General features: G+C 34.5%; 1 long non-coding RNA gene across 4 annotated transcripts in view; it reads left to right on the forward strand.

The window, feature by feature from the left end:
* Window positions 1-27,217, forward strand: part of LOC141491214 (uncharacterized) — a 100,391-nt gene that overhangs the window by 26,355 nt on the left and 46,819 nt on the right. For 3 of the 4 annotated variants that reach the window (XR_012469528.1, XR_012469529.1, XR_012469527.1), the window contains 2 exons: window positions 21,460-21,537; window positions 24,999-25,240. This is a non-coding gene — a long non-coding RNA (uncharacterized LOC141491214). Of the gene's footprint in view, window positions 1-21,459; window positions 21,538-24,998; window positions 25,241-27,217 lie in introns of those variants that run through there. The other variant, XR_012469530.1, reaches the window with a different exon arrangement.

Consider the following 27,217-nt stretch of genomic DNA (forward strand, 5'->3'; position numbering starts at 1 on the left):
AACATCAAAAAATAATAACAAAGCATCAAAAAGAATGAATACCCAGGTTTCTTGACAAATCCAATTGTTTTTCTATTCTACCATGCTGACTCTTCAAAATCCAGGGCCAGAGTTTTATATGCTCCAAAATATATCAACTTTCTTTTAATATTAACTTAAAGGTTAGCTAGAGGAAGCACAATCATCACTCCCCCAATTTAAATATTCAAAATTGTGTATTACCTCCATAAACTAAAATGCCATCTTTCCAAAAATTTCCAACCATGGTATTTCCTCTAGGACTTCCTCTCCAGAAAATTGAACTCCACTCCTAAAAAACACTTTGGGCTCTAATAGGCTAGTTTGGGTCTTATCTTGTTTATTCTCCAGCTCCCTCAATAAAATATAAGTTCCTGAAGGATAGGTAGGCTTTTATTTATAAAATAATAGCTAGCATTTATAAAACCCTTTAAGATTTTTCAAATCCCTTTGCATATCTTATCTCATTTGGCTCTCATAACTCTGTTAGGAAGGTGCTATCTACCATTTATAGTTGAAGAAATAGTTAAGCAAAGGATAATGACTTGCCAGCATCACCAACTACTACATAGGCTAGATTTGAACCCAGTTCCTTCTGGTAATGGTCTAGCACTCTAATTCAATTTACCACTCTGCTACCTTGAATACCAATTATGTTTTTCCAAAGGAGAAAGTATGATAGAAGTTACCCTGTTATTTTAAGAAGGCATGTGTTTGTTTGGAAATTTATTTGCTGTAGGTTGAAAATACTGGCAACTTTTGCATGTGAATTAAAGGGAGAAAGTCAAAGAGATAAGATGAAATACAAGCAGTTCATGATTTATGTAAATTCAAATTATGCAAATTTGATTTTATGTAAAGAATTGTGGAAGGCATGGGAAGATGTAACAAATATGAATGAAGAGAATTTGGGACAAATGTGCACATAATTCATTCCTAATTTTTGTGAATTTCACAAAAGATGAAATGTTTGAAGAACTGAATAACAAGACTGTAAAATTAGTACAAGAAGTGGAACTAGAAGTGATGATAATGATGTTGAGAAGTTGATTTAGTCTCATGGAGAACTATCCAATGAGGATCTGAATGAACTAGCTGCAAAGATTGCTGCAGAAAGGGAAGCTTGGAACCAAAGTTCAAACCAAGAAGATTCATTCAAAATAATTGGCAGAAGGATTTCATCATTTGAGTGAATTTTTTTTCTTATATTGAAAGATAAATCCAAATATTTAAAAGTTTCTTAAATTAAAGATAATATTATTTACTATCATCAGGTACATGAGGGGGGAAAAGAGTCATAGTCCAAATATTTCTCTATAGCTTCACTAAAATGTTGTACCCCCAACCACAGGTGTTAGGTGCAGTGGCTGGGGAAGGGACAACTTACTACATACCTGTACTAACTTTATTGTGCATACGTCATCATTATTTTTGCCTTTCAGTTCATAGCTCTGTTTGTTATCAGTTTAGTATGTTTTAAGGATATTATTTTGTATACCCAATAAATGATGTGGGTGAGAAGAAGACAAATTCACTTATATAAAAAATCACCTTAGAGTTCTGCATAACTATCTATTCACATAAAATGAGAACTGTCTGTACTAGGAAGTCAGCATGAAAAATACAATGTTGTTTGTGGAAGTGATAGCATACTGGGTTTTAATCGTATAACTTCCCACTAATTAGTTGGGTGACTTTGTTCAAGTCATTTTATCTTTCCAAAACATAGTTTTTCAGATCTTAATAAAAAAGGGTGGAAACTAAATAGTCTTTAAAATCCTTTTGAGCTCTAAAATCCAATGGTCCTATTTATTATTGCAGAGTAGAATGCAGAAAACCTGACTAGATAAAGGATATATAAGGTACTTTCTTAATTTACATCACAACTTTGTCACAAATATTATGAGGAATTATGAGGAAATTAAATTATTTATATATGTTAGAAGTCTCATTCTGCTAAAATAAATTCCTCATGGGTTTAGCTGACAATTTCATTTCCCTGAAGGAAAGGAAGAAAACAAAGGAAACTTAATTCTGCTTAACAAGAAGTTAATAATTAGGGAGTGATGAAAAATGTTAACCTTGGGAAAAAGTGTCCATATTTACTTTGTTCTCACAATACATGAGAGAGAATCCTTAGACATAGATGGCATGATACTATTTTTTTTTAAATAAACTTCAGGAAGTTCAATTGAATAAGCATGTTCTTTTTAACAAATATTCATTAAGAGACTAGTGAGTTTGTTGTCAATCTCTGGTAGTTAATTAGCAATTAAAAAAGAAAATATTGATCAGATATGGCAAATATATTGGTAGAGTCTGCTAAATTAGAAGAATCCTACATAAAATTAGTAATTATGGTATAAATACTAGCTGTTATTGTTGTTCTTGTTTTGTTATATAAAGTATCTGAATTTCAGCATCATAACTACCCAAATCTCTCAGATAATTTTGTAGATAAGAGAGATAAATGTACATATCATCAGATAGAGTCATATCTGATTGAAGAACTAGACTTACAGAATGCTGATTAATAGATTGACATCAATCTAGAGGCAAGTCCTGCATGCCACAGGGTTCCATCCTAAGCCCTCTCCTGTTCATCATTTTGTCAGTGATTCAGAGGACTTGATGATCAAATTTTCAGATGTTACAAAGCCCAGAAGAACAGCTGGCATTTTGTACAGTATGATTTACCACCACCCTGGTTGAAGCCTTTATTATCTCTCACCTATTTCCTCCTAATTGCTTTCCCTGCATTATCTGTCTCCTCTCCAATCCATGCTCCACATAACTACCAAATTGATATTCCTAGTGCACAGGTCTAACCACATCAATCCTCTGCTCCAAAAACTCTGGTCCCTCCTTCTTGTCTGTAAGATAAAACATATACTCCTCTCTAAGGTAGAACATAAGTACCTTTCTTATTGGGAAGCTTTTTTCCCTAAGCTTTGAAAACTCTTCACAAATGAATTCCAGCCTCTCTTTCAAGACTCATTGTCTATCAATGTCCTCCATGAACACTGTATCCTAGTCAAACTGGCTTTCTTGCCATTGTTGCTGAATTGTTTCCAATTATATCCAATTCTCCCTGACCTCATTTGAGATTTTCTTGGTAAAGATTTTGGATTGGTTTTCCATTTCTTTCCTTCATCTTATAGATGAGGAAACTGAGGCAAAAAGTGTGAAGTGACTTGTCCAGAGTCACCAAACTAGTAAGTGTCTTTGGCTGGATTTGACCTCATGAAAATGAATCTTCCTAACTAGCCCAGAATTCTATCCACTATACTATCTAGTTGTGCCTAGCTTTCTTGTTGTTCCCTGGAAATGACAATCTATCTTCTATCCCCAGGGATTTGTACAAGCAGTTTCCAATATTTAGAATAAAGTTCTTCTCATCTCCACCTTTTGGAATTCTAGATTCTTTCAAAACCCAACAGGTCTCATCTCTTATTCTATACCCTCCCCACAGAAATTAATCTGTATGTGTTTAGCACCCATCTCCCAGGTTTCTATGAGATTCAATGAGATATTTGTTCCTGGGACATACTATCAAATCTTTGCTAGCATCATCATTATGATGATTTTGTATAAAATTTTTATGTAATTTTCTATCTATAATGTTCCCCCAATACTGTACGGGTTTGGTCTTGGTATTTCCAGTGCCTACCTATCACGGTATTTCAAACAAAGTAAGATGAATGAATGCATGCATATCTAAAATATCAACAACGTGGAATGTTATGACTAAAATAACAAGGAGAAATTTAAGAGATAAATGCAAAGTCTAGTATTCAGTCTAAAAACAAAGCAAAAGCAAAAATAGTTGCCCAAGTACAGCTTAATGAAAACCTAGCTAACTCCTAGTTCATTTGAAAAGGCTGCATGACTGCCAACACCATAAGAATCAACCATTTCATTTGACTAGGATTTGTAATCTACAAATAAGTATGAATGAATATCTATGAACATCTTTGTGAGTATATCAATCTATGTGTATGTATGCATATCTTTATTAGAATGAGTAAAATTTCTTACTTAAACCCTTTTTAATTGATTAATTTTTGAAAGTCTGAATCCTACTGATTTACCCTAATTGCTCCCTCCTCCACTGTCAATTATTTAAGGACACTGTCATAATTCGGAGTCATTTATTTCTGATTTGGATAGTTTCATAAAGCATGTTAATCATGTCTTCTGAAGTCCCTTCTACCAGTTCTAATACTTTCTTCCAAAAGTTGCCTTCTTACTTCCCATTCTTCCTTCTGGTAGACTGAGGAGATACTACATAGGGCATATGGAAGGTTGGAGGAGAGAGTGGGCAAGGCTCCTCTGACTGACTTTTGATTCTCAGAAATATAGGAAAGATCAGATTGGACTAGGTACTTATTCTTGATTTACTCATGGATATTGGGACTGTGATGGTCTCCAACTTTCTTAAAAGTATTAAAGAAAAGTCATTGCAGTAGCAACTAATACAAGTAATTTTTTTAAAAAAAATCAGCCTATGTGACATTTTTGACATAAGTACCATCAGTTTTTTGCCTGATCTATCTTATTTTGGGAATCTTTTTCCCTTTCTAACACTTCCTAGAAAATGTAATTTAAAATATCCCAGCAAATTCTCCCAATGTTTAACAGTATTCATTTAGAGAGAGGGAGGGAGGGAGGGAGGGAGGGGTGGGTGGGGGGAGAGAGAGAGACAGAGACAGAGAGACAGATCACTTGGAACAGATCTAGAGTGACTTTCCTAGTTTGTGTCTCCAGATGAACTTGAGTCATCACCTACAGATGGTAACAATCTAGTATTTTCATGAAAAATGATTCTATCCCATAGTAACACATTGCAGGTCTTCACAAATTTTGCTGGAAGGAAATTATTCCCTATGGCCAATTAGAGAATGATTGTAGTCTAACTCTACAAATAATCTTTCAGAAATTACAATCTCTACCTTTTAAGACTTTCCTAACTTCTAGAAACTCTTCAGTCATACAAAAGAAAAAATTATCCTGTTTTGCATATGATGACTGATCTACAAGATAGTCTAAATTTCTGGCATGGGCATACACAAGAAAATTAGGAAGACTTAAGAAGCTGTTGTAAAAATGTAGTCATCAGGATGTTTTAGCATAGAAAATGTGTTCAGTCATTTTTAAGTAATGTCTGACTCTTCATGATCCCATTTTTTGATAATTTCTTAACAAAACTATTGGAGTGATCTGTCATTTCCTCCCCCCATAGAAGAGGAAACTGGGGCAAACAGGATTAAGTGACTTGCTTAGGGTCACAAAACTAATAAATGTCTGAGGTCAGATTTGAGATCTGACCCAAAGATAGGTCTTCCTCGTAAGAGACTGTTGAGGGTTACAGGAACGTCCTCTTGCCCATGTACACCAATGGCCTACTTACCTGGGTCGGCTCTCCGGATCTTCCCATCTGTTCCCTATGTTTTGGCACTTCCTGGAACATTGTGTGGGACTGCTAGCCTAAGGAAGTAAACTTTTATCACCTGCTGTCCACAAGCACCGGGGTAGTTTTTGGCTGGTAACTAGAGAATGCCACAGGATTGGGAGTAAAAAAAAGGGTATTTAAGCACTTGCTTTCGGTTGAATGAATGGAGAACTTGCCATCTTTGTCTCCTGCCTCTTCAACATTCACCTGAAAACTTGACTACAGCTGGACTGAGTCAAGTAATAGGTTATGAGTAAAGGATGAGTTAGCCAGCCAGCACACAACACTTTAATGCCAGACCTGGCTCTCTAGCTACTGTACCACCTAGCTAGCATAACAATGACACTGTCTTGCTCATTAGAGCATGAACTCCTTAAAAGCAGGAACTGTCATTTTGTTGTTTGTATCCTCAGGACTTAACATAGTAATTGCTCAATAAATGTTATTTCCTTCCTTCCTTCATTTCTTTCATTAATTCTTTGAGACCTCAAGTAATTTAAAGTATGAGCTAAAACACATAAGCACGGATCACAAACACAGACATGTGGAAACTTACACAAGTAATTAGACTTTCCAGAGCTACACTTGTCCAAATAGAGGTCTTTCTAAAGTCTTCTTGTCCAAATAGAGGTCTTTTTGGGGTCTTTTTGTCCAAATAGAGGTCTTTCACTCTTCTTCATTCCCAAGCCATAAGCTTAATAATTATGGTACAATGAAGCAGTACAGCAATTGCTCAGAAGTTCAGGCTTTCCCTGATTTTATCTGCTGCATATAGACATTCCCAGAGTGGTAGAAAGATTCTTCTTGCATTCCTACTGAAGTAAATGAATTTGAATTAAGGAAATTATGGGAAGAATATAGAATATCCCTTCTTTCCTGAAAATGTAAGGGTAGAAATACCCCCTTCCTTAACAAGTACAATGGGTTGAGTACTTTTAAAATAGATTTAGAAGTTCTTTGAAGATGTTCCCTTTCACACTTGATGCTATTTATTTTTGCTAGACTCCTTGTCCAATTTGTTTAATAATCTTCATGTTCTCCTGATTGGATTGCCAATCAACAATTTATAACTCTAAATCACAGAATTTCAAAGGTTCACAGGTTTGCATTTTCATCATCATCATTGTTGTTTTAAATTCTTTAATCAATAGGAATCTTTCCTTTTTTACTTTAGCACATAATTCTTTTCATTTTGCTTACTTAACTTGAGAAGGCTACTTTGTAAATTCTTCTTCCTCCAAAATTATCTTCCTATGGTTGTTCCTATTAGTTAAATTGTATATTAGGGCTGTGACTTTTTACATAATGAGCTGCGTGAGCAGCGGTGACATTTTACAAAAGCAGACAAAAATTGGAACTGACTATCTGCATTGAATTTTTTGATCAAAGAAGCATTCTGGAAATGTAAATTATGATGACCCACTTGTTTTTCTGCCTCAATATCCTGCTTCCATATATTTGCCTAGATTATCACACTTAACTGGAAAGCATGCCATTCATACCTTCACCTCTTAGATTCCTAGTTTCTTTTAATATTTATGAGAACATTTTTTCTTTCCTCATCCCCTGAATGATAGTATTTTCTCAAATATCAAATAAACATGTATACATTTATCTATTTAAACATTATAATCTTTTCTCCACATTAGAATATAAGCTTTGCAAAGGCAGGAGTTATTTGTGTGTTTTATCTTTTCATCTCTAGTACAGAGCTTTACTCATAATATTTATTAATAAATTGATTTTTAATTTTGTATTATTATAAATCAATTTATCAATAAATGTTTGTTAGTTTTATCTGGGGGCTAGGGAATAAAGGGACTTCAGCTGTTAAATGAAATAGGGGAAAATGTGTAGGAAAACATGGAATTCATCCCAAACACCTCAAGGCACATAGATACAGAAACACTGAACATGCCATTTATAGAAAGGGTCAAATGTTATCAGAGAGAGAGAGAGAGAGAGAGAGAGTAGAATATAATCAAAAGAGCTTTGTTCTCAGAAAGAAGGCCCCCAGGGTTAAAATTCTGGCTGTGACAATTGTTATATGCCTGTATTATGACAAATCTCAAACTATGAATTTCTATTTCCTCATTAATAAAATGGATGTATTAATACTTGATCAAAAGATTGTATAGGGGCAGCTAGATGGCGCAGTGGATAGAGTACCGGCCCTAGAGTCAGGAGTATCTGAGGTCAAATTCGGCCTCAGACACTTAATAATTACCTGGCCTTGGGCAAGCCACTTAACCCCATTGCCTTGCCAAAAAAAAAAAAAAGACTATAAAATAGTGGAGAGGTAGATTAAGCAGACTTCAGCTCAAATATTTTTCCTTCATCCATTGATAATAATAATGTTTGTCCTTCATTCTTGAAGAAGATCATGACATCAGAGAGATTATGTCTTGAATTGGATTTGAGAAAGGGGTGCTGTGCTAAGTCACCAGTCTCACTTTCTCATCCAGAGCCATCTGAGTCCAGTGGTCAGATATGAATCAGTATGACTGGAGATCGTCCTGGATGTGTGGCAATCAGGGTTAAGTAACTTGCACAAAGTCACGCAGCTAGTATGGGTCAGAGGCTGGATTCAAACCTCTTGTCTTCCCCTTTCCAATACCAGTGTTCTATCCATTGCACCATCTAGCTGCCATTGATACAGAAGAGGGAGAGGTTGAGACAAGATAATCGGTTAGGTGTCTATTGCATTAGTCCAGATATAAGGTAACAGGGTTTTGATCTCTGGTGATGTCTGTGTGAGTAAATAAAAAAGGATAGATGGAAGAGATGTGATGATAGAAGCAGCAAGCTATTCCAACTTATTGGACTTGTGGGTAAGTGATAGTAAAGAGCTGAAAGTGACACCAAGGTTCTGAAACCTGGGATGATGTTGATGCCCTTAACAAAAAGCAGGAAATCTGTAAGTATTATGAGTTTAGGGAAAGATAATGTAATGAGAATTGAAATGTATTGAAATCTGGCAGAACCTGCTTCTTATGATTTGGTTTGTTGCACCCAAAACTAAAAGGGAAGAAGGAGATCCTACTTATTTGTCATTCCTATGAGATAAAGGGTCCCCCCTCTGAGGGATATCTGTCATAGTCAAAAGGTATGAATAGTAAGGGAATAGGCATGCTCATGTGGTTTTGTCTGTATGACTATGTAAAGGTGGCAATGGTGAAATCAACCTAATTGCACCCGAACATTTATTGCTAGGAATAGCTGGAAATAATTAAATTATAATGCTTTACTTAGAAGTGGGAGGCTTGGTAATGTGTACCCTGTAGAAGACCAATTGGTGATAAAGGGATGTGAGGTTGCATTGACAACCAGTCCCAAATTGATTACTTCAGGGAGAATAAAGTGAAATGGCTCTTTCCAGTTTCCCATTAGTTGATCTAGTGTGCATATGTGAGCACCCATACACACACATATACAAACATACACACCACACACACACACACACACACACACACACACACACACACACTAACCTGGCAATCAGCCCATGGTTATGTTGGGTCAGGTCACTGCTCCCCTAAGAGCTCTGATACAATAGAGACTACTTCCCTATGCCAAGAAAAACATAAGTCCAGCCCCATCTCCAAAACACCATGATATTCTCAAAATTAGAAGAGATCTTTGGAAGTTCAGATATCCATAGATAGTCGAAACTGTAAGAAACTATAATTTAATCTAGATCTCTCTTTTTACAATTAAAGAATTTGAGACTAAAATGCCATAGTGGAGCTAAGAGCTGGTGAACATTAAACCACTAAGGTAGAGATGTTAAGGCTCTATGATTCACCATCTTACCAGCAGGACTGTAGTTGGTGACTCCCTATTTATCTAAGCAATCATGCATAACCCATAATTGGGATGGAAGGATAGAATAGCCCAGCCTATGTGTGGGAAAGGAGCAAATGGATCTGGGTGTTGGAGTGGAACAAAGGTTTTTGGTTCCCTCTCATGGGAATTAGGATGAAAAGATAAGTATATTGCTGGAAAGGACAAAGCAGAAGGGGAAATTAGCAGAAAAGTTAGATGCCAGTGGACATTCTGATTTTGCCCTGGTCTAATTGGGAAATCATATAGAGTTTAACCACTCTAAATAATACTAAGTTTTGAATTTATATAGCCATATTTTCATAGCTTATGTTAAGAAAATTTCTTTTGTTCATTTGGTATTTAGGGTTTTAGACTTGAGAATTATTTTTTATCAAAGTCCTTTATAGATATCATGTGCTTATAATTATGTTATAAATATGATCAATGATGATCATATTTTTAATGTTAGATCATTGTATCTCTAATTCAAACATAATTTGGACATAATTAATATATGCATATAAACAATGAATATGTATATTCATGTATATATTAATTGTATATAATCATGTGTGGGTGTGTGTTCAGTCATGTATGATTCTTTGTGATCCCAGGAAACATAGCATACCAGACCCTTCTGTCCTCCACTATCTCTCCAAGTCTGTCCAGGGTCATGCTCATTGCTTTTATGACATTATCTGCCCATCTCATCCTTTTTCCTTTTGCCTCCATTCTTGACCAACATCAAGCTCTTTTCCAATGTGTTGCATCTTCTCATCATGAACCCAAAGCATTTAAGCTTTATCTTCAGTATTTAACTTTCCAATGAAAAGCCTGAATTACTTTAAGTATTAAATGATTTGATCTCTGCTGCACAAGGGACTCTCAAAAATTTTCTCCAGAACCACAATTTGAACACAACCTGATTCTTAGTTTTCTTTATAGCCTAATTCTCACAACTATACATTGCTAGTGGAAAAAAAAAACAACATAGCTTTGACAAAATGATTTTTGTTGGCAAAATGATGCCTCTCCTTTATAGTATGCTGTCCAAATTTGCCATAACTTTCCTTCCAAGGAGCAAATAACTTTGAAGTCACCGTCTTCATTTATCTTTCAGAGCAAGAATATAAACTATGTTCCTAATTCCATTTCTTCTCCAGCTATTTGCCAGAAGGAGATAGGACCAGTTGTCAATATCCTAGTTTTTGATGTTAAGCTTCAAATAGGCTTTATACTCTCCTCTTTTAGCCTCATCAAGAGGCTTCTTAATTCCTCTCCACTTTCTGCCATCATAGTGGTATTTGCTCCATATTTGAGATTGTTAATATTTCATCCATCATTCTTAAATCCAGTCTTTGATACATTCCATGTGGTATTGTGCATAGAAGTTAAATAAACAAGATGATGATACAAAGTCTGATCATACTCCTTTTCCAGTCTTAAATCCATCAATTCTTCCATGTTTGGTTTTAACTGTTGCTTATAAGCACACAAACAGATTCCTTAGGAGACAAGTGAGATGATCCCGTACTCTCATCTCTTGAGGATTTGCCATGTTTTTTGTTGTGATTTACATAGTCAAAGACTTAACTGTAGTCATTGTAGCAAAAGTAGATGTCCTTCTGGAACTTCCTTGCTTCCTCTACAATCCAGTATATGTTGGCAATTTGGTCTCTAGTTCCTCTGCCTCTTTGTAAACCAATTTGTTCTTCTGATAATTCTCTTTTCACATATTGGTAAAGCTTAGCTTGCAGAATCTTAACCTTGCTATTATGTGAAATGAGTACAATTTTTCATTAATATGAACATTCCTTGATATTGTACTTTTTTAAAATATTGAGACATAAATTGATCTTTTCCAATCCAGTGGCAACTAAGATAGCATCATCTCCACTAGCCTTATTGTTATCAAAGTTTCTTAAGATTGATTTCATTCTACATGATATTTCATCCCAGATCAATAACCACACCATTATTGTTATTGGTGATCTTAGTTGTTTTCTTGTATTTATTCTTAGATACTCTTACCATTTCTTCTTAATCTCTTTTACTTTTTGTTACTATTTTTGTTTTTTATCATGCCCATTTAAATTTTTTTTTTGAATTTTACAATTTTTTCCCTAATCTCACTTCCCTCCCCCCACCTCCCACAGAAGGCAGTCTGATAGTCTTTACATTGTTTCCATGCTATACATTGATCAAAATTGAATGAGTTGAGAGAGAAATCATATCCTTAAGTAAAAAATAAAATATAAGAGAATACAAAATTACATAAAAGATAACATTTTGTTATTTTCTAGGTATAAAATAATGTCATCTGCAAAGAGTAAGAGTTTTTTCTCTTACTTCCCAATTCTAATTCCTTCACTTTATTTTCTTCTCTTATTGCTGAAGCTAACATTTCTAATACAATATTGAATAGTAGTGGTGATAATGGGCATCCTTGTTTCACCCCTGGTCTTATTGGGAATGCCTCTAGCTTATCCCCATTGCATATAATGCTTGTTGATGGTTTCAGATAGATACTGCTTATTATTTTAAGGAACAGTCCATTTATTCCTACGTTCTTTAGTGCTTTTAGTAGGAATACGTGCTCTATTTTGTCAAAAGCTTTTTCATATCTTCCCATTTTTGCATGAAATTTTCCCTTGATATTTCTTATTTTCTTTAAGATAATGGTTTTATTCTATTTTTTATATTGCTTATTTAAAAAACCACCTTATCTCTCCTTACTTTTCTCTGGAACATTCAGTTGGGTATATTCTCCTTTAACTTTCATTTTTTCCTCAGCAATTTGTAAAGTCTCAAGAGACAGCCATTTTGCTTTCTTGCTGTTCTTTTTCTTGGAATTTTTGTTTTGTTTTTGCTTCCTCTTGTACAATATTGCAAACCTCTATCCATAGTTCTTTAGACACTCTACCAAATCTAATCTTTTAAATCTGTTCATCACCTCTACTTCATATTCATAAGGGATTTTATATAAGTTATATCTATGCAGTCTGCTCGTTTTTTTATCAATATATTTTGTGAGTCTCTGGTGTATGTATTCTGGTCCCAGACCTGTTTTATTCCAAGATATGATAACTAAGTTATAATCTTTAAGAAAAACAAAAAGAAAACCCAAAAGAAGAATGGAAATAGGTAAAGTTTGTCCTGATCTTCAAAATTCTCTCATTTTCTTTTCTCTGTCTCTCCTTCTGTCTCTCTCTCTCTCTCTCTCTCTCTTATATGTATAAATATATATGTAAATATACATATATACATATGCATACACATGAATACATATTCATCATATATTTATATAACATCAATTCATATATTTTATCAAGAGAAAAGACAAAGAGAGAAGAGGGAGAGACAGACAGACAAAGTCAGAGACAGAGACAGACAGAGAGAGAGAGAGAGAGAGAGAGAGAGAGCATAGAGCATGTACACAGGAGACAGAAAGCCATTAGATGATTTAGTGGCTAGAGCACCAGGTCTAGAATCAGGAAGACCTGAATTCAAATCCAGCTTCAGACACTTACTAACTATGCAAACCTGGGGTAAGTCACTAAACCTGATAGTCTCATTTTGTTGTCAGCTGTCACATGCTGGTGTTTACCTGGCATTGAGGTGCTATGGTGCCTCACTTATACAGGAGGAACAGAAGGAAGAAAAGTTCAGGAAAGTCTGTGAGGAAAGGCAGTACTGATGATTGGTTCATCAAGAAACAGGTCTGAATATATTTGAATATACAGATATCACATGCTGGTGCTTGCCCCACATTGATGGTACAACATGATACATCACTGATATGGGAGGAGATGAAACCAATATCTATCTTCAAATAGTCCTGTTTCCTTTCAATCAGGTGAAAGAGTGGAAAGATTCTGGTAAAGGCAACTGAGAAAGATGCCCTTCCTGTACAGCATAACCCTTACTATAATAAACATAACTGAGTAACTCACACTTCTAATCATTTGGTGTGGTACACTTCCTTACCAAAAGACTAGTAGAAGTAAGTCACTTAACCTCTGTTTGTCTTAATTTTCTAAATTTAAAAGAGAAATAGTAATAACACCTACTTACAGGTGGTTATGACAGCCAACTGAGATACCAATTGTAAAACATTTGATACAGGGTCTGAGGTGCTTTATAAATGTTAGCTATTATAATTTTATTATGTATATACATTATACTTTTATGTTATATATACATAAAATATTACTGTAGTTCATTTGCTAATATTTTATTTAAAATTTTATGTCTATTCACTAGAAGCACTGTTTTATTATTTTCTTCTGTTTTTTTCTAAGTTTGAGTATCAAGAGTCATCCATAAGACAGCTGATTTTGAATTTTTTGCAGACTGTATGAATCATAGGAGTTATTTACTCATTAAAAGTTTGAGAAAATTTATTTATAAATTCATCAGAATCAGAAGTTTCTTTGGGAATTTGTCTATGGTTCATTCAATTACCAAATCACAGTATTGGATAATTTGAATGCATCTCATCAGTCAACCCATAAAGCAAGGTAATACCTACTTCCACACCTGATATATATATATAGTCACCTAGTATCTATTTGAAGACCTCTAAGGTCTTAACTTCTCCAGACAGTATATTCTACTTCTGAGCATCTGAATGTTAGGGAATTTGGTTGATTTTTCCCCCCCCTGGAATCAAGCTTAAATTGGCCTCTTTGCAATTTCCACCCATTCCTCCAAATTCTACCATCTGGAGTCAAACATTTAGAGTCCAATGCCACCTCCACATGACAGTCTTTCAAATATATGAAGATAACTAGTATGTCCCCATGCAATTTTTTTATTTTTTTTCCACGCTAAATTTGCCCAATTACATCATTTGATCGTCAGATTTCAAGGATTCAGTGTTATTCACCATCTTGGGTGCCCTCCTCTGGACATTCCCCAGGTTATTGATGTTCTTCCTCAAATATGGGGCTCAGAAGCAAGCAAAATAACCCAGATGATGGTTGATGAATGCAAGGTACAATAGGATCATCATCTTGTAATGGAGTTTTCTCAACAATATATTTTTGAGATCAATTGGGTTATACTACTTGTTTTCCATTTTGGTAATCTGGATATTTTATTTTTTAAATATTTTTGACCCTGTTTGTTTACTATCATGCAAAGTAGCTTCTATTAGGTTTCTTTATTTTCTCTCAATTCATTGAGAATTTCCCTTATGACTATCAAATTTGGTAATTTGGATTTCTTCCCTCATTTTCTCTTTTAAACCTAATGGTTTATTAATTGCATTGGTCTTTTAAAATAATCAACATTCGTATATAAATATAATGTCACTTTTGTTTTTGTTCCTCTCTTCATTATTATTCAAAAATCATATTCTAAGTTTTCTTTTTTTCTTAATAATGAAAAGTAGTCTTAGCAGTCTTAAGTTCTTTGGTATACAACCTGTATCTTTCTTGTTACTTGAAATATTTCCTATTAGATCTCAAAATTGTGGACATTTCAAACCACATTATCTGTAAGTTAAATTTGGGTTTTTTCGTTGATGGCATCCCAGGGATCTTAAAAAAATCTGCAACTTTCCCTCTGGTTCAAAAACTATAGGAAATTTTTCAATGATTTACCCCTTTAGTTTCTTTAGTTTTGCTATTAAATCAATGATGCTGCCTTACAATCACTTTTTGATATTGTTAAGGTTAACTCGTTTTTTTAAAAGAGTCTGTCCTTAGGGGTGGCTAGGTGGCACAGTGGATAGAGCACCAGCCTTGGAGTCAGAAGTACCTGGGTTCAAATCCGACCTGAGACACTTAACTTAGTGATTACTTAGCCATGTGGCCTTGGGCAAGCCACTTAACCCCATTGCCTTGAAAAATCTTTAAAAAAAAAAGTCTGTCCTTCCAATCATGCTTTCTTTTGCCTTTAATCTAAAAATTTTGTGGTATCATTACATATTAACTAGTTTCCTCTATTCTTTTGATATTAGTGTTCACAGTTTAAAGCCTCTTTTCAGAATATTCTGTAAGCCATTAATTCTAACTTTTAGTTTTTCAGAGAGTTCTAATTTCATTCCCTATCTATTCCTTCCATTTCTTTTTATTAGACTTTTGAGTGACCCTCAGGATTCATTTGCAATTTTATTTTATTTTCTAGGGTTATAACAGTGCCCACTGGAAAATTATTCTCTTCTTTTGGAGAAACTTTTCTTAGTTAGTTCATTTCTTTAGTCTGCTGATTTTCCTATGGTGATTTACTTGTGAAGATCTTATTCCTATCCATTTAGTTGCTGTGCCTGTGTTCTACTCAGGGCTGATTTGAAATAAAGAGGACTTAAGTAAAACTATTTGACCATCTTGCTGAAATTTCTCCCAGTGCTAAAAGATTATTATGAAATAGATAATGCCAAAGATAGAATTCTATAACTCAATGTTCACTACAAATTTCACTTCAAGGTGACTTTAATATTTAATCATTATTCTATAGGTAGAGTATTTTAGTCAGCTGCAAGTTAAAAAATTAATCCTTCCTTCCATCCAATATACATTTAACTAGGTTGTGCTCAAAGATATCATGAATAAATATAAAATATCATATTAAAAATTATTTACTATAAAGCCAGCAAACATTTATTAAGTACCTACTATGAACTAAGCACTGTGTTAAGTGCTTGGAATATCAATTTTTTTTTAAAAAGGCAATAGACCTCTCAAGGGACTCAGAGTCTAATATTTATGGTATTCTGCAGATTGATCTACTGAATAATCCTATTTTTTTTTTAAAAAAGACAAATGGAGTTAGTTTAATTTGACTTGATTTTATTGAACCCATATTGACATTCACTTACCACCAATTTCTCTTAAATTTACTCACAAAAATAATACATGAAATATATCATTGGTAAAAAATAGATGACACTTTCCCCTAAAAATTGATTTACATGATATTTGAATATGATTTACAGTATAATTAGTTATTTTATTACATATATATGTGAGTATATATGCATATATGCATGTATGGTTTTGAGTGAATAGAGGTAAATTTGATGTTAATTCCTGCCAAAATTCCAGAATAAATTATTCTATTTGTCTAAATATATAACTCTCTCTAGATATGATTTGTAGTGTTTTTTAATTATATAGAAATTTTATTTGTTTTTCCAATTATATACAATAGTAGTTTCAACCTATCATTTTTGGTAGAGTTTTGAATTTTGCGCTTTCCCCCCACCTTCCCTTCCCTCCCTCCTCCCCTTCACAGAAGGGAGTTTGATAATCTTTACATTGTTTCCATCCCATGCATTGATAAAATTGAATGTGTTGAAAGAAAAAACATATCCTTGAGGAAAAAATAAAATATTAGAGATAGCAAAATTATCTAGCACATAAGACAACTATTTTTTTTTAATGGAAGGTAATAGTCTTTGATCTTTGTTTAAACTCCACAGATCTTTCTCTGCTTACGAATGGTATTCTCCATCACAGATACCCTAAAATTGTCCCTGATTATTGCACTGATGAATTGAGCAAGTCCATTAAGGTTGATCATCATACCCATGTTGCTTTTAGGGTGTATTATGTTCTTCTGCTTCTGCTCATCTTGCACAGCATCAGTTCATGCAAGTTTTTCTAGGCTTTTCTGAAATCCCATCCCTCCTAGTTTCTGATAGAGCAATAGCATTCCATAACATACATATACCACAATTTGTTCAGCCACTCCCCAATTGATGGACAACCCCTTGATTTCCAATTCTTTGCCACCACAAACATATATATGCTCTGCAGTCTTAAAATGTTGGATTATAGAAAAGAAAATGTATATATATATCTTTTATGTTCATGTTTATACTGAGGTTTTCTCCATGTTTTCCAAGATTTCTTAATGATTATAGCTATTTTATAAGTGATCATCTAAGTTAATTCTTCCATAATTTTTCTAGGACCAGAAATTTGAATACATATTTTTATACACATAGATACATGCATTGCATATACATATATTATCTAGAAATACCTTAATTTTTATCTATGTATGTATGTATAAACCCACCCATATATCAATACATTCAGTATTGTACACAGATAAGTGAATGGGATAATAGCTATGTGTGTATATATATATATATATATATGTATATATATATATATATATATATATATATATATATACATAGGAGTACTTTTTTTTCCTTTCTGAAAGAAACATATTTTAGAGTGACAGATTTTTTTTATGTTTTTGCAAGGCAAACGGGGTTAAGTGGCTTGCCCAAGATCACACAGTTAAGTAATTATTAAGTGTCTGAGACCAGATTTGAACTCCAGGGCCAGTGCTTTATCCACTACACCACCTAGCTGCCCTGACAGATTATTTTCAAACACAATTTATATTCAAACCAATTCAGCAATATTTTCTGGAATTTTAAGAAGAATTAACACCAAATTTGCTTCTCTATTATTTCCACATCATTACCAGTTTCTCGGGTTTGAAAATCAAAGCAAACTATATTTGTTTCCATTCTTCTTGACTTTCTCCTTTTTTCTCTCTCTTAAAAATTATGGTTATTAGCTTGGTTATCAAATCTGTAAGTTGCTTCGTTATGCTAGAATAAAATTTGCCTGGGACCAAAAATGTGAACTTGCATTAAGTAGTCATGATCTTGATGTCTTTTCACCTGGCTTGAATGGCAATTCTCTTTTGATATTGTTTGCCCTACAGTTTCTAGTGTGAAAATCATTCTTCATATGATAAAAAAATAAGTTTCAGAAAAATTTTGATCAGAGGCAAGGATTATTTGTAATTTTAAGTTTGTGCTAAAATAATTTGTTATAATAATTTTTAACTAGATAAGGGAATGAAGCCTTTACTTATTTTTCATTCAATGTTTAGCTTGAAGAGAACTTTGAGATCATTTCTCATTCTACAGATGAAAAAAACTGGAATCTTAGAGAAATGAAATGACTTGTTCCAAGATCTGGAAGTCACACATAAGGCCAAGATTCAACTCCAGGTTTTCTAATTCTGAAGTCTTGTATCAGTCACTGCCCCTATATATAAATATACATGACAACAAATTTTTTACATTGAAATTATTTCAGTTCTTTCAAATTTTTCCTACTGTGCTCTAGATATTGTGTTAAGTACTAAAGATACAAATATTAAAAAGAAGAAAGATAATCTTTTACTTCAAGAAGCTTACACTCTAATAGGGGAAATAATGTTTTGTCCATTGGTCTCAAAGAGGACCATGACATCAGAGAGGTGATGCTAGGATAACCATGTGAATTGGATTTAACTGTGTTAAGTCACCAGCCTCACTTTCTCCTCCAAAGGCATCTAGGTCTAGTGGCCAGATATGAATCAGGATGACTGGAGATGTCCTGGATGAGAGGCAATCAGGGTTAAGTGACTTACACAAGTCCACATAGCTAGTAAGTGTCAAAGTCTAAGGCTAAGATTCTAATTCCTGTCCTCCTGTCTCCAAGACCAGTGTTCTATCCATTGTGGCACTTAGCTACTCTGCCTCATTTGTGAAGATAATACAGAAAATAAAATAATATAGTCAGATGAGAAATGAGATGTTCTGAACTGAACTGAGCTCCCTCCTTTTTGGAGTTCATGACTCCAAACAGAGGGAAAGAGAGTAGTGATGAGGTGGAATATCTAAGCTCAAGGGTGACTAGGTGGCACAGTGGATAGAGTGGTGAGCCTAGAGTCAGGAAGAACTGAATTCAGATCTAGCCTTTGACACCTATTAGCTATGTGACCTGGATCAGTCACTTAAACCCTGTTTGCCTCAGTTTCCTCATTTGTAAAGTGAACTGGAGAAGAAAATGGGAAACCACTCCAATATCTTTGCCATGAAAACCATCATAGGGTCACAGAGATTTAGACACTGAACACCAATAACCAATGTTGATGGGATTCTGTGGGATGATAAGATTTTCTCTAACATTTATAGTTCTATGGTCAGAGAGCCAAATTGTGGTTCTGAAATAAATCATTTATATTTGTATGTGATTATAAGTAATTACTTTTCTTTCTCTGGATCTCAGCTTTTTCCATCTGCAAAACCATCATAACAACTCTCTTTCAAGGGTGGTATGTGAAGTATAGTATAGCTATGCAATCATTTAATTTTAAGCTTTTCTATCAGTCACAAAGCAGAGGAATTGGAGACTAGATTGCCTCTTGTATAATGCTACCCACAGTCAATGTATAATAGGATATCATGATAAGAAAAATCACAACAAGCTATCTTCCTACACTTGCCATTTAGGCATAGCAATAATTCAGCCATGCATATATGTGTGTGTACATTATTGCATGGATATACATGAATATTCTTTTGCATGGAAACATATCTCTTTATGCAAGCACATGCTCTAGCTTTTCTTCTTTGAAATATTTTAAAAGAGATTACACCCACCTAACACATTGTTATGCAGCATGAGTCATGAACACTGTAATACCACAAAAGAAAGCTACTAACACATTTACTCATAGACCTCCTGGCTGCACAGATCTGCATTTCAGGTCTTTCAAACTTGGATTTTTAACAAAAACGTGATGTACTTTTCACACACACACACACACACACACACACACACACACACACACACACACACACACAGACAAAGGTACTGCAAATACTTTTGAAGGCCAACACTGCACAATTAAAACAGGGTGCTTCTATTCATTCCCAGGTCTCTGATTTCATTCTGTGGCTTCATCCCCTTATTCTCTTTCTTACCATCAAGTCTGGCCTCAGTTTCAGTTTCCAAAATCCAATTGCTTGCTTCTAGCGGGTGTTACCATGACAACTTCCATTTGTGTTGTTGTTGACTTTTTCCCTAGCTCTATTTCTTTTTTTTCCCCTTTGTGATTCTGAGATCTTCTTTATGTGTTATACCTAAATGATCCAGCTTCTCTCCTCCTCTACTGCCCCAGCTCTGATTCTAGGATCTCCATACATAAATCTATATATTTATTTTTCACTGGTCTCTGAATAAAGAAAAGAGAATTGAACACAGATATTTATAAATTCACTATACTACAAGATATCACCATAAACCAGAGTTCTGTACCCTTTTAGAAGTGGGTTCCACCAAGCTGTTGGCCCTTATTTTCTAGCTTTAAGGATGGTGGACCAGGAGGCAAGGGACATGGAAAAAGTACCCTTCATCAAAACTATGTTTTCTGGACATTATACTAATTAGATATTCATTTGGATTAATAAACAATAAGCTTAAAATAAAAATATCCCCTGAGAGAGCTAGGACTCTGAATTACATAAATCAAATAATCAGGTTACTTTCCTCAAAATAGCTGACTCAGAAAAGTCAACTGAGGAAATGTTGGAAGAGAAAGAGAAAGAAAGGAAAGTTGATTTCAAAATTATCCTTATCACTAGTTGTGCCAATATACAACAAGAAAATATCATAAGATCATTGATTTAGGACTGAGAGAAAGCTTAAAGTCTAAAACTCCTCTTCATGAGATCAAATCTGATCTCAGATACTTACTATGTGTGACCCTGGGCAATTTACTTAACCCTTTTTGCCTCAGTTTCCTCATCTGAAAAATGAGCTGGGGATAGTAGATCAGCCACATGGGCAGACAGTGGCTGCATAGCAGAGCCAACTTGAACAGGCCCTTCCCAGGACTGTGTATATGACCCATGATAGCAATTAGACAATGAAGGAGAACTACAAATGTCTTTAAAAATATTTTTATAGACTAAAAATTTGTATGAGATTGCAATGTGTAAAAGAATTTTCTGTCACTCTGACATTAATTTTTGTCTATAAAAACCACTTTAGAATCCTAATTTTTTTACCATGGCATGTAATTAGAAAAATATCAGTTTAAAAAAGAATCCTAATCTTTGTTTAATGTTACCTTTTTTTCAACCCTTAATCTATTCATGAATATAATAAAACCTAGGTTTTTACCTTTTTAAAAAAAAAAGAAAAATGAGCTGGGGAAAGGAATGGCAAACCCCTCCAGTATCATTACCAAGAAAATCCCAAATAAGGCCATGAAGAATTGGACATGTAAATTAATGAGATCCTATGCTGTCATTCTATATAAGAGGAAACTGATGTCATGAGAAAATAATTCATCCATTTTATATTGTAAATGGCAAAAATAGTAAAAATACTAACCTGTGTTCCTCTCTCTCCTAGATTTGATCTTCTGAGTTCATATCCAAAACATTTCAGTACTCTAAAAAGCAAGCACAAGATAGGAAGCAGTACTTGAAGGTACTCAACTAAATGTGCTATGGTCAAAGAAACCATCTCTCCCATGTTGTTGTAACAAACTAACAATCCTGTTGGAATTAATAGGACTGATACTGTATAGAGAGAGATATATAGAAATATACACATATATACATATATTTAGATATACATATATCTATAGCAATAGATTTCTGATATAGATATGTGTTGCCATAGATATTTATAGCTAAATCATAACCATACTCATCTCTATAACTAGTTAGCTAGCTATATTTTACCAAAATTAAGTATTCTTTTAATCCTGGTAATCTGATCTTGCACTGCTCTCAGTTTAATTGGAGAAATTACTATTATATAGAACTCAATATAATACCATTGCCACAATACTCACACAATACCTTATATTAAGAAGTCATGTCTTGTGATTTAATGATTTCTTCAATTTATGCAATGTCTTTATTCTACCACTTATTATCTTTTATGAACGTGGGTGAAATTACTTGACTTATTTAGGCTTCCATTTCTTTATCCATAAAATGAGCAGATTGGACAAAATGACATGAGGTCTTTCTAGCTTTCCAGCTCTAAAATGATCCTTCCTCAATTGACCCTCTTTGAATGCTTCATGAGTTCAAATGTGGTCTCAGACACTTACTAGCTATGTAACACTAGACAATCACATAATTCTGTTTGTCTCAGTTTCTGCATTTGTAAAATGAGCTGGAGAAAGAAACGGCAAACCACTCCAGGATCTTTGCAAAGAGTGTCAAGAAGAGTAAGACACAACTGAAAAACTCAGGAATATGTGTGTGTGTGTGTGTTTGTGTGTGTGTGTGTGTGTGTGTGTGTATACACAGAGAGAGAGAGACAGATATGGGGTGTGCAGTCTACATTAATATATTAATCTTGTAAAGGTATCTTCTCTTAACAATCAACTATTAATGATCCAGAATACTATAAAGAATATATTAATATATATACATGTCTATATACAACTCATCAATATGTACACATATATATAGTATAAATATGTGTTATAAATATACTATATTAATGGAAATGTGCTAGATGAATATATTCACATAATTTATATGTATATATGTGTATCATATGTATATATGCCATTTACTACTTAGTTCACCTTGAGTGAGGTACTTATATTCTCTGGACCTTGGTTTCTTCATATGTAAAATAATAGGGTAGGATTAGATGAACTTTAAACTTTCTCTTAGTCCTAAATCAATGATCTTGATTTCTACTGGCACAAACTAAAGCTGTTGATAATTTTGAAATTATATCTCTTTCCTTTCCCTTTCTCTTCTAACATTTCCTTAGTTGGTTTTTCTTAGGCAATTATTTTGAGGAAAGTAGCCTAATTATCTGATTTATGTAATTCTCAATAAGATATAAGTGCCTGACAAGTAATTATAAACTGATGCATAGATGATAGAAAGATAGACAGATAAACACATACATACATATACACATACATAGAGATAAATACTTCTGGTTTATATCCTCCAAAACTGACACAAAGGAAATATCATAACCTTCCCTTCCCAGGATAGCAGAAACTTGGTCAAGAAAGAACAACCAGTCTGTGTCCATTTGCAAGTGACAGGAAGGGGAAAAGACAATAGGGGAGCTAGCCTGAATTGATTTGAAGCCAGAAATGAATAATTACTTTACACAAGACCACATTGTCTTTATAGCCTTAAATATCTCTGAGATTCTTCATAGTATTTTGGATCTTTAATAATTGATTGTTAAGGGGTGGCTAGGTGGAGCAGTGGATAAAGCACCAGCCCTGGAGTCAGGAGTACCTGGGTTCAAATCCGGTCTCAGACACTTAATAATTACCTAGCTGTGTGGCCTTGGGCAAGCCACTTAACCCCGTTTGCCCTGCAAAAACCTAAAAAAATAATAATAATTGATTGTTAAGAGAAGATACCTTTTCAAATGGCAGTAGGGTTGGGTGAGGAGGGACAAAAAGGCCTAAGCAGGAAGTGAAAGTGGTGACTTTGTATAACTAGAGGGAATCATAAAGCACCATGGGCATCAGGAAAGTCTGAGAGCAAACTCCATCAATGTTTGCCTTGGTAACTAGTGGCAATTAAAAAAACAACAAAAAAAAACCAAACTCATCACTGAAAAACCATCTTGTAGGGGCGGCTAGGTGGCGCAGTGGAGCAGCTAGGTGGAGCAGTGGATAAAGCACTGGCCCTGGAGTCAGGAGTACCTGGGTTCAAATTTGGTCTCAGACATTTGATAATTACCTAGCTGTATGGCCTTGGGCAAGCCACTTTAACCCCATTTTCCTTGCAAAAACCTAAAAAAAAAAAACCAACCATCTTGTATCCTGCCTCTGACACAAAGCTATGTTACAAATGTCTGTGTGGGTTATTGGTCTAAAACAAAGTTAAAATACATCACCCTGATTTCTCTCAGAAATATTATTCATGAAGTAATCACAGATATCACAATGCAATGACATTTTCACTGAATATTTATTGAGTAAATGTGTAAGTCAAAATGAAAGTCTCTGCCTTCAGGGACCTTCTAGTCTATTGTGGGGGGACAACACAGAAAAATAAAAATAAAAACAAAACTAGGAAAGTATTTGAAATATGAAATTTTTGAACTTCGAAATAGACTAGATGAGGATCAAAGTCTCTAGGAAGGGGAGATGTAGTGCAAAAGCATTTTGTTATTTTTCAGTTGTTTTTCAGCCCTGACTGACTCTTTGTGATGCCAGTTGAGATTTTCTTGGCAAAGATACTAAGTAGTTTGCCATTTCCTTCTCCATATCATTTTAAAGATGAGAAAACTGAGGTAAACAGGGTTAAGAAACTTTCCAGGGTCACAGAGATAGTGTCTGAGATCAGATTTAAACTCAGGAAAATTAGTCTTCCTGACTCCAGGTCTAGAGTTCTATCCACTGCCACACCTAACTGCCTCATGATGGGATATAAAGTAGGATTTTTTCCTTCTGTTCAAAATAATTTAATTATCACCATCATAATGAAAAATATTTATTAAATACTTATTTACTACAAAAGTTTCTGTCCTTCAAAAGCTTGGAGTAATGAACATCACCTGCTCCAGCAGGTGATCTCACAAGTTGTTAACACTTCACACTACCTTTCCATTTGTATACATTATATATATATATATGTATGTATATACATATATATATATATAATTTCTCCTCAAAATTGCCTTTTGTTTTGTTATATTTTGTTTATTATTAAATATGCACATATTGTCTCCTTAATGGAACGTAAAACAATTCAAATACCACCTTCTATCATGTGATTAATTTCCAGCTCTCTCAGTTACAGGTGCCTATTCACCAAAAATTACCTTGCGTTTATTTTGCACATACTTATCTAGGTACATATTGTTCCCTTACCTTTTGCCTCCCAAGTTATAGAATGTAAACACATTGATGACATTTTTGTCTTTGTTTTGTCTTTGTCTAGCACTAATGACTGACTTTACAATTTGTTGAATGGAATTGAACTTTAAGACACAGCATATGAAAAGGTAACTACAAAGCTGTATAAGAGCTATAATAAGGATTCACTTATATTGGTTGAAGAAAATCAGCTTTTTTCCTATAATTTTGTAGGGATCTTCTCCCCCCATTCCAATACAAATGAACCATGTGTTATGTTGGAAAATTAATAATTCCAAAAATAAAAGAATACCGGTTCATCTGCCAGCACTAAATTCATTTTTGAGATTTTTCCACTGGCCCCTATTCATTCTCTGAGTTTCCCAAATAGGCTAGAAATTTTTTTCCTTTAAGTTCCCCCTTCTCTTTCTTCTCCAACTACACTAAATGTTGTTTTAAGACTCTCCCTCACTTTTCCATGAAAGTGTCATGACCCACCAAAGTTAAATATTCAAAAACCTGGAAAGTGCTCCTGGCTTATGAAAATCAGAGTAGTGTCTATTCTGGGAAATATCTAGGACTCAGGGGATAGAATTCTGGTCCTGGAGTCACAAACACCTGAGTTCAAATTTGACCTCAGGTACTCAATAACTCTGAGTAAATCATTAAACCTCTGTTTGCCTTAATCCCCTGCAAAGGAAAAGGTATCTTTGCCAAGAAAACCCTACATGGGGTCCCAAAAACTTGGGTACAACTCAACAACAACAATAAGTGTCTATTCTTGGTTGTTGGCTCAACATGTTATTTTATTTTTTTCTTGGAGAATCTTTCCATGTTGAAATGTCTCATTTTTCAGTCACTGATCAATACAAACGAGCAGCTGGTTGCATTTGAAAAAATAAAAATTAATCAGAGATGGTACATCTTGTAGCCCATTTCTATTTTTGAGAGTTTCTAATAGGATCCTAGCCTCATTCTTCCTGTGCATTTCCTAAATGGTCCATGTATTATTTCATTTTTAAACCTTTCTCTGTCTTTCCACTCCAACTCTCCCTTCACTGATGCTTTATGAATTTTCTCACTGATTCGTGATAGTGTCATGACCCACCAGTCAGAGACATCCATAGTGAACTGTGCATAATGAAAAGACACACCCATAGCTCTATGATGAGAGGATTTTCACCCTAGAGATAGAACTATAGAAAACAGTAAATCCAAAGCTGTCTGGAAAAGTCAACATTAAGATGGTCCTCTTATCCCAACTTGGATGACAGATAAATAAGCTGATGATAGGTGGGGACTGGGAGACACCTGGCTGCAAATCCACCCAAGTGGATTTGCAGTCAGGTATCCTGCAATCCCCCCTATCATCAGTTTGCCTATATGAAGCCTTCTGTAGATAACAACAGCTATGTTTGGCAGGTCACCTACTCACAGAATGTACTATTGCTCCCCCCAGCTCTTTTCCATGTGCCCCTGTCCTTTGTTGCCTTCCTTCATACAACTTGTTTTCTTGCACAAATCATTTTTTCCTATAAACATAATTCCCACTGAGAGGACAGGAAGTTTTCTGGCTATCTATTAATCATGAAGGAGATTGAAAGTTCTGATGAAGAAAAGAGGAAAAAAGACATGTAGTTTAAATGGAAAAATTGCCCTTTTAAGATGAAGCTTCCCTGACAGATCCTCTCTGTTGTCAAATTCAATACCATTATCATTAACCTTAAATGCCCCCCTCCCTCTCTTGTGTATCTGTGTCTGTGTGGAGGGGTTGGGATCCCCCACACTTTGAATCTTGATGATGATTTGAAATGCTCTCTGCTAAAAAACTAATCTCAGAAAGGGGAAGGGGGAGCATGTCAGGCTTTACTGGACCTGCTGTGAACTTACACTGCTCACTAACTATACCTCTATGCTAGATTATTTGCAGGACTTTCCAATATTCCAAATATGAAAATGTTATCGAAGAGAATATCATGTGTTGGGAACCAAAATTATTTGGCTAAACCATGTTTTTATTAGTAGAGCATCTCTGATAACAGTTTACCCCCTTATATTTCGTTTTCATACGGTTATATTGCACTAGACCACTTAAAGCAGGGGATATGATTCTTTACTAATTATGTGGAAATTGGAGAAGTCTCTACATGGATCTAATGAGAAGCTGAGAAATGGGACATGAGCAGACAGTCATGTGGAGGTTGCAGAAGTAGCAGCCAATTGTGTTGCCGTGTGAGAGTCACAAATTTGGGTCACTCTCTCAATTAGCTTAGCTCCTTGTCTGTGAAAATACAGAAACAAAAG

The sequence above is a fragment of the Macrotis lagotis genome, chromosome 6 (genome assembly GCF_037893015.1).
Source record: "Macrotis lagotis isolate mMagLag1 chromosome 6, bilby.v1.9.chrom.fasta, whole genome shotgun sequence".
Lineage (NCBI taxonomy): Eukaryota > Metazoa > Chordata > Mammalia > Peramelemorphia > Peramelidae > Macrotis > Macrotis lagotis.